General features: G+C 33.6%; 1 long non-coding RNA gene across 1 annotated transcript; it reads left to right on the top strand.

The window, feature by feature from the left end:
- The first annotated feature begins 4191 nt into the window (after positions 1–4191).
- Positions 4192–5704, top strand: LOC127808758 (uncharacterized). The gene is made up of 3 exons (XR_008024975.1): positions 4192–4772; positions 5003–5073; positions 5467–5704. It is a non-coding gene; the product is annotated as an uncharacterized LOC127808758 (long non-coding RNA).
- The last annotated feature ends 369 nt before the right edge of the window (positions 5705–6073 follow it).

The raw sequence follows: 6073 nt of genomic DNA, 5'->3' as shown, positions 1-6073 counted from the left end.
TCTTGGGGCTAGGGTTGCGTTGGGTTTTGGAATGCTTTTGAGTAGGAGCGTAAAGCCTAACAATGACAATGGGGTGATTCCCGGGTTCATATGTCAAGGTTGTTTCTCTTAAGCAGGATCGGTTTACCAATGGGTCGATGTGGTCGGGTTGCCTTAGAGAGATTGCATTTTCCCCGGTTAGGGCTAAGTGCTACGTGGGATTCTCTTAGGCTGGTGCATGTCGGGATTTGTCGGTTTTATACATGATTTTGCATATATTCATGAAAATATTTTTGAACTCTCACTTAGATGATTCAGCATCTAATTTGGACTATGTCCCTGGAATATTCAAACGTTCCAGGTGAAAGCAGTGGCGCCAAGGGAAAGAATGTCATCGAGATGTAACTGTTATGTTCAGTTTTCGTAGGTTTTGTCTATAATTACGATGTTCAAAGATGATGTAATATTTTGATATTTTCATGTGAAACATCGATTTGGTTATTGTAAAAGGAATTGTCAGTTATATATATCATTGAGGTTTCGATCTTGCTTTCGCTGATGTGATTGATAATACCTGTCTTAGTTTATTAAATTTTGATATACTGAGAAGGTACGATCGGGATTGTCGGGAAATGATTGTGATGAGAGTATGTATATCGAGGGATTTATATTGTGTTTAATTTTGAAAAAAAAATTCCCGAAATCTCGAGTTAACGCACGCTTGGGGAAAAGTGGGGCGTTACACTTTCTCTTGGTATTACCAAATCATGATGCACCTACCTAGTGAAAAGAATGCATCCTTCATCACTAAGAGGGGCACATATTGTTATAGGATCATGCACTTCGAGTTAAAGAATACAGGGGCTACATATTAAAGAACAATTAACAAGGTCTTTCAGGACTTGTTAAGTAACTGTATGGAGGCCTATGTCGATAACATGAACATCAAAATTAAGAAAAACAAGTGTTATGCGAAGAAGTTAACCAGGGTGTTCAAAGTACTTAGAAGCTATAATATGAGATTTAAGCAAAACAAATGTTTATTCAGAGTGCAATCTGGTAAGTTCCTAGGGTAAATGATCACACATTGAGGCCAATCTTGAGAAGATCCAACTATCTTGTATATGAAGCAATACTACAGGAATTTGAGAGTTTTACCCACACATAAATTAGTCACACATATTATACATAGGTATTTACCCACGCATAATAGTAATATGTGTGGGTAATTAAATTAGATAAATTTGTTACATTATCCATATTTATTATATGTGGGTAAATTAATATACCCACACTTATTTTGGCAGAAAAAATTCCCTCAATTTTCAAAGATTGGTGGGATATTTTTCGGTAAAATTTTAGCTAATGTAGCATTTATTTTGGATTATATTATCCACACATATTAATAAATGTTAGGCATGTGTGGGTAATTGTTTATAAACTTACCCTTGTTTATAAACTTACCCACACATAATTATAAATGTTATATATGTGTGGGTATTCGCAGATTAGCAAATATGTCAATTTTTTGGATTATATTGCCCACACATATTAATAAATGTTACTTATGTGTGAAAAATTATTTATAAAGTTATCCACACTTAAATTACTCACACATATTATATGTGGGAATTTACCCACACATAATGATAATATGTGTGGATGATTAAATTAGACAAACTCGTTACAGTATTTGCATTTATTATACGTGGGTACATTTATATACCCACGGTTATTTTGGCGGGAAAAATTTCCTCCACTTTCAGAAGTTGGTGGGATATTTTTTGGTAAAATTTTAGCTGATGTGGCATTTTTTTTGAATTATATTACCCACACATATTAATAAATGTTACTCATGTGTGGGTAATTATTTATAAACTTACCTACACATAATTACAAATGTTATATATGTATGGGTATCCACGTATTAGCTAATGTGGTAGTTTTTTAAATTTCATTGCCTACACATATTAATAAATGTTATATATGTATGGGTAATTATTTATAAACTTACCCACACATAATTACAAATGTCATATATGTGTGGGCATTCACGTATCTATAATTTTATTTTTAAATTACAAAACTATGTCGTTTTGATTTTTATAATAATTTATTTTTTATTTTATTTTTAAATACAAATAATAAACCTAAAACTAAATCTCTATACTAAAATTCTGCCTTCCATAAAATAAAATTCCTACTCGATTAATTTATTTTAAAATTTTTAAATTAAAATAAATATTAATTTGATACAATAATTTAAATTATTTTATTATCATATTCTAGATGATTATCATAAATTATAATTTAAATTATTTTAATATTAATTTTATAAGTTGTTTTAATATTAATTTTATAAATTGTTTTAATATTAATTTTTTATTAAAGATTTCAAATAATCATTATCGCAACAAATATCATCTTAATTTAGCATTTATCTCACAAGATAGAAGATTCAACACATAGAAACCAAAAGCTACACTTACTCATAATTAATGGTCTCTCTCTCTATTATTTGTTTAGGACAGTTAACTTGCATATTTTCTTCCTATGTCTTTATTAACTTAAGCATTAGAGGATTTTTTCAAACTTACAAAAATAAGTTACCTATCTTGAAATAGTCTCTCTCTCTCTCTATGTATAATGCATCATCTCTTTTATTTTTTTATAGCTATAAACCTAAATATTTTCTTTTTGAGCCTCTCCTGACTTGATAAGAAAATGGTTAAAATAATCAAATATGTATTTATAATTTTTAATTTTTAAAATAATATAAGTTAAATAATATTCTCTTAATAATATCTCTTCAGTATCCTCTTAATAATATCCTCTTAATAATCTGATATCATCTTAATTATTCTCTTCAGTATGAGTAAGGTAAGTATAATTTTTAAAATAAAAAGAATATCATTTATAATTTTCAAAAAAATTTAAAAATATCAAATGCAATTTACTTTCCTTTTACTTTAATAGTGACCCATGCCAAATTTCTAATGGGTTGTTGTCTTTTTATTCTTTTTAATAATTCTTCTAGACATAATATTAAGGATCCTATATCGTTAGGAAATATTTAGTTTGATCATAGAAGACTCAATTGCTTTTTTTAACATCAATCATATAATTCTTTAAATAAAAATAAATTTGAGATTTGAACCAAAGACTTAAAAAAATACATTTAAAAATTTACACAAAATACGTAATAATGACAGCTTTTGGTACTTGCATATTAAATTATTTTAATATTAATTTTATAAATTATTTTATTTTATATTTAATAACAAAATATTTCAACTTAAAAAAAACAAAAAAAAAAAACTATTTCCCTCCCCAATTTTCCTTTTCCCCCCTTTGCCAAAACTCTAAGTCACCCATTCTTCCCCCCCATCTCTTTCTCACTCGCCCCGCTCTGTAATACCCCATGTTCGTATAAAGTTGCCACGTAATTTTGATGAGTTTAGGATATCGAAAAATTGATTTTATAGTAATTTCAGGTACCAAATCAACTGCAGGGAATGCCTTGGAGTGAAATTGTCTAAAGAAAATTATATGGTCTCGACGAGCGTATTGAGATAGGATTTATGATATCGAAAGAAATTGGATCGGGAACAGTTTTTGGTACAGCTAAAATACAGCTATTGATTAGGTGTAAAACCGAATTGTTGTAGGAGACTTCCGAAAAATCAACGAAACTCTAGGAGGGCTCCGATTTTGCGTAACGAGCAACCCTTCAGTGGTTTTAGGAGGAAACAACAGCCCGGTAAGGACACTGGGGCAAAATCATCATTATCAAGTAACTCTAAATTATTAATTTTGAATTTTTTTGTATCGAAATGCAATTTAATTAAGTGTTTGAGGCTATATTTGCAATTGGAAATTTCATAGGTAAAATAAAGGTGAAATTGGGTATTTAAATATATATTTTTTTATAGTATAAAATATAGGTAATATATATATATATATAGAATGCGTGTGCATTCGCTGGTTGTGTAATGGCTGCCATGCTCTGCAAATTGATTATGCACGCAAGAGAAAAGCCATGCCCTGCAATCTTCGATCCCATCCCTCTGCCAACTGATGGCTGCCACTTGAGTGATCTTCACGCCAAGAGGGATGGGCAAGGTGGGTTGCTGGCAGCGGAAGTGGCTATAAAATGGGAAAGAATGAAAGGGAAGAGGCAGGGCTGAGAAATGCAAGGGAGCTTGAGAGAGAGAGCTTGGGCTAAGCAGCGGCCGCAATAGAAGCTGGTCGCTTGAAGCAAGAGGTAATTGGCGCGGAAGAGGCCGGCAAGGCGAGGCCGAAAGCGGCCAGAGTGGCCGCAAGCTCGCGGCGGCAGCCATGGCCGCGAGCTCACAGCAAGCTGGGCGACGCAACTAGGGGGCCACGGCGGCGCCCGTGTTCGGCCAGTAGCAGCTGCGTCTGAGGTCGGCGGGGGTGTAGGCAGCGGCCAGCAAGGCTAGAGGAAGCCGCAATGGCGGCTGGCGGCAACGGAGGCAGGCGGAGTGGCTGCTGGGCGTGTGGCTATGGCAGTAGTCGCGCGTAGGAGGGAAAAGAAGAAGGGAAGAAGAAGAAAGAGGAAGGAAGAAGAAGAGAACAGGCAGGGAAAAAGAAGAAGAAGAAGAAGAAGAAAAAAAAAAAAGAAAAAAAAATGGGAAAAAAATGTCGAAAAAAATCTCAAAAATAGGAAATTATGTTTTGGTAATATTCTAGAGATTTTGGCAAGAAAAACGGTTCGAGCACGCGTTTTGAGAATATGACACGCATACCGAGGAAGTTAGAGATGTTGAGTTAAGGTAAGTAAAATTTTCTAAAAAATTCTAAAAATTCAAGAATATTATTTTATGAATTTTCGTAGTGAAATATTTGAGAAAATATTTAGTTTGGATTTATTGAGGAAAAATAAGAAGAAATAAAGAGAAAATTATAGAAAATGCCAGAAATTATGAAAAAATAGATTTTAATGATAACTATGGTGGTTAAAATGTTTTGAGGCTTAAGTTGAAGTAACTTGTCAAATTTTGAGGTTGGCAAGCAAATCGAGGCGATGCACGAGGCAAGGCACGGATATCGAGGTAGCCCGATAAGCTTGAGAAGGTAAGTAATACTCCCCAATTAAAGTTAGTTTTATGAAAAATGTTTGGTTAGTAAGTGGTTTATGTTCCTCGAAAATGTTTTCATCATATTGACATGCTCTGATATGAATCCATCACGTAGACTACATAAATGATATGATTATGAAATGCATAAATACACGTTAATATCATTGATCACTCGCATTTGAGGCCGTAGGGAGTACGAACTAGCACCGCTGCTTTACCAAGGGTGCACCCATACACCTCGGGTTTGAAAAAAAGGGCCGCAAAAATGGTAGGTAGCATGAGGGGTGCAGTTGACACATACGATGAAAGACATTGCATTCATACACGAAATATATTTTCTGTACCCTTATTTAGATGATTCATCATCTAACTTGGGCTTTGCCCCTAGAATATTCAAACATTTCAGGTGGAGATTGTAGCAGATACGAGGATAAATGAGGCATAAAATGGCACTTAGCAGAGTGCATGAGAAATGAAATGTATGTAACGTAGCCCCTGTATTTAAGTTCTGCTACTTTAGATTTTGAACGTTTTGAGGAATGTTGAAGATATAAGCATTTATGATTAATGTTAAGATATCAGATTTCGATCATTGCTTCCGCATTTGATGTGTATAGTGATTCTCTTTCAAGATAAAATGTATGAAAATTCTGGGACGAATTCAAGGTATGATGTTTGAAAAAAAAAAAATTATTGTCCCGAAATTGTCCCAAGTTATAACGCGTTCTAGAAAGTAGGGCGTTACACGCTGTCTCTGAACTACGCTTGCATCTCCATCTCTAGTCACCATCATCACCTCTGGTCGTCATCGTCGCCTCCGATCATCGTCATCTCCGATTGTCATCGCCGCGTTCATCTCCGGTTGCTGTTTTGTTGTTCGATTCTCCCTGAAAGGTTTAAATTATGATATTAACATTTGTTTGAAGTTTAAGATATTTATTAAACTGTATTTAATTGTTGATGAGTTTATCAAGCCTCAAAGAGGCCATGGTTTT

This window comes from Diospyros lotus, chromosome 8 (genome assembly GCF_014633365.1).
Source record: "Diospyros lotus cultivar Yz01 chromosome 8, ASM1463336v1, whole genome shotgun sequence".
In the NCBI taxonomy this organism is placed as follows: Eukaryota; Viridiplantae; Streptophyta; class Magnoliopsida; order Ericales; family Ebenaceae; genus Diospyros; species Diospyros lotus.
Note: the sequence above shows the minus strand (reverse complement) of the source record. Positions and strands in the feature narration are given on the sequence as shown.